Genomic DNA, 3,128 nt, shown 5'->3' with positions numbered 1-3,128 from the left:
ATACAGAGTTTATGTAAACGGTATACTGCTGGAAACCAATTCTACATAAACGGTGGCCTACATTAAACAGTGTTTATGTAACCAGTGTACTGCTGGAAACTGATTCTATATAAACGGTGCTCTCCAGTAAACAGTATTTATGTAAACGGTATACTGCTGGAAACAGATTCTATATAAACGGTGCTCTCCAGTAAACAGTATTTATGTAAAAGGTATACTGCTGGAAACAGATTCTATATAAACGGTACTCTACAGTAAACAGTGTGTATGTCACCAGTATACTGCTGGAAACTGATTCTATATAAACGGTGCTCTACAGTAAACAGTATTTATGTAAATGGTAAACTGCTGGAAACAGAATCTATATAAACAGTGCTGTACAGAAAACAGTGTTTCTGTAAATGGTATACTGCTGGAAACAGATTCTATGTAAACGGTGCTCTCCAGTAAACAGTGTTTATGTAACCAGTATACTGCTGGAAACAGATTCTATGTAAACGGTGCTCTACAGTAAACAGTATGTATGTAAATGGTAAACTGCTGGAAGCAAAATCTATATAAACGGTGCTCGACAGTAAACAGTGTTTATGTAAACAGTATACTGCTGGAAATAGATTCTATATAAACGGAGCTCTACATTAAACAGTGTTTATGTAAACAGTATACTGCTGGAAACTGATTCTATATAAACGGCGCCCTACAGTAAACAGTCTTTATGTAAACAGTATACTGCTGGAAACAGATTCTATATAACAGGTGATCTAAAGTAAACAGTGTTTATGTAACCAGTATACTGCTGGAAACTGATTCTATATAAACGGGGATCTACAGTAAACAGTAATTATGTAAACGGTATACTGCTGGAAACAGATTCTATATAAACGGTGCTCTACAGTAAACAGTATTTATGTAAATGGTATACTGCTGGAAACAGTTTCTATATAAACGGTGCTCTACAGTGAACAGTATTTATCTAAACAGTATTCTGCTGGAAGCAGATTCTATATAACCGGTGCTCTACGGTAAACAGTGTTTATGGAAACAGTATACTGCTGGAAACAGATTCTATATAAACGGTGCTCTACAGTAAACAGTATTTATCTAAACAGTATACTGCTGGAAGCAGATTCTATATAAACGGTGCCCTACAGTAAACAGTGTTTATGTAAACAGTATACTGCTGGAAACAGATTCTATATAAACGGTGCCCTACAGTAAACAGTATTTATGTAAATGGTAAACTGCTGGAAACAGATTCAATATAAACGATGCCCGACAGAAAACAGTGTTTATGTAAACAGTATACTGCTGGAAACAGATTCTATATAAACGGTTGCTCTACAGTAAACAGTGTTTATGTACACAGTATACTGCTGTAAACAGATTCTATATAAACGGTGCTCAGCATTAAACAGTGTTTATGTAAACAGTATACTGCTGGAAACAGATTCTATATGAAAGGTGCCCTACAGTGAACAGTGTTTATGTACACAGTATACTGCTGTAAAAAGATTCTATATAAACGGTGCTCAGCAGTAAACAGTATTTATGTAAATGGTAAACTGCTGGAAACAGATTCAATATAAACGATGCCCTACAGAAAACAGTGTTTATGTAAACAGGAGACTGCTGGAAACAGATTATTTTTAAACGGTGCCCTACAGTAAACAGTGTTTATGTAAACAGTATACTGCTGGAAACAGATTCTATATAAACGGTGCTCTACAGTAAACAGTGTTTATGTACACAGTATACTGCGGTAAACAGATTCTATATAAACGGTGCTCGACAGTAAACAGTGTTTATGGAAACAGTATACTGCTGGAAACAGATTCTATATAAACGGTGGCCTACAGTAAACATTATTTATGTAAATGGTAAACTGCTGGATACAGAATCTATATAAACGGTGGTCTACAGTAAACAGTGTTTATGTAAACAGAATACTGCTGGAAACAGATTCTATATAAAAGGTGCACTACAGTAAACTGTATTTATGTAAATGGTAAACTGCTGGAAACAGATTATATATAAACGCTGCCCTACAGTAAACAATGTTTATGTCAACAATATACTGCTGGAAACATATTCTAGATAAACGATGCCCTTCAGTAAACAACGTTTATGTAAACGGTATACTGCTGGAAACAGATTATATATAAACGGAGCCCTACATTAAACAGTGTTTATGTAACCAGTATTCTGCTGGAAACTGATTCTTTATAAACGGTGCCCTACAGTAAACAGTGTTTATGTAACCAGTATACTGCTGGAAACTGATTCTATATAAACGGTGCTCTACAGTAAACAGTATTTATGTAAACGGTATACTGCTGGAAACAAATTCTATATAAACGGTGCTCTACAGTAAACAGTATTTATGTAAATGGTATACTGCTGGAAACAGATTCTATATAAACGGTGCACTACAGTAACCAGTGTTTATATAAACAGTGTACTGCTGGAAACAGATTCTATATAAACGGTGCTCTACAGTAAACAGTATTTATGTAAATGGTAAACTGCTGGAAATAAATTCTATATAAACGGTGCTCTACAATAAACAGTGTTTATGTAAACAGTATACTGCTGGAAACAGATTCTATATATACGGTGCTCTACAGTAAACAGTATTTATGTAAACGGTAAACTGCTGGAAACAGATTCTATATAAAAGGTGCCCTAAAGTAAACCGTGTTTATGTAAACAGTATACTGCTTTAAACATATTCTATAAAAACGGTGCCCTACAGTAAACCGTGTTTACGTAAACAGTATATTGCTGGAAACAGATTCTATATAAACGGTGCTCGACAGTAAACTCTATTTATGTAAATGGTAAACTGCTGGAAACAGATTCTATATAAACGGTGCCCTACAGTAAACAGTGTTTATGTAAACAGTATGATGCTGGAAACAGATTCTATATAAACGGTGCTTTACAGTAAACAGTGTTTACGTAAACTGTATACTGCTGGAAACAGATTCTATATAAACGGTGCTCTACAGTAAACAGTGTTTATGTAAACAGTATACTGCTGGAAACAGATTATATATAATCAGTGCCCTACAGTAAACAGTGTTTATGTAAACAGTACACTGCTGGAAACAGATTCTATATGAACAGTG

This window comes from Scyliorhinus torazame, chromosome 23 (assembly GCF_047496885.1).
Source record: "Scyliorhinus torazame isolate Kashiwa2021f chromosome 23, sScyTor2.1, whole genome shotgun sequence".
Taxonomy (NCBI): Eukaryota; Metazoa; Chordata; class Chondrichthyes; order Carcharhiniformes; family Scyliorhinidae; genus Scyliorhinus; species Scyliorhinus torazame.
This window is presented reverse-complemented; position numbering follows the sequence as displayed.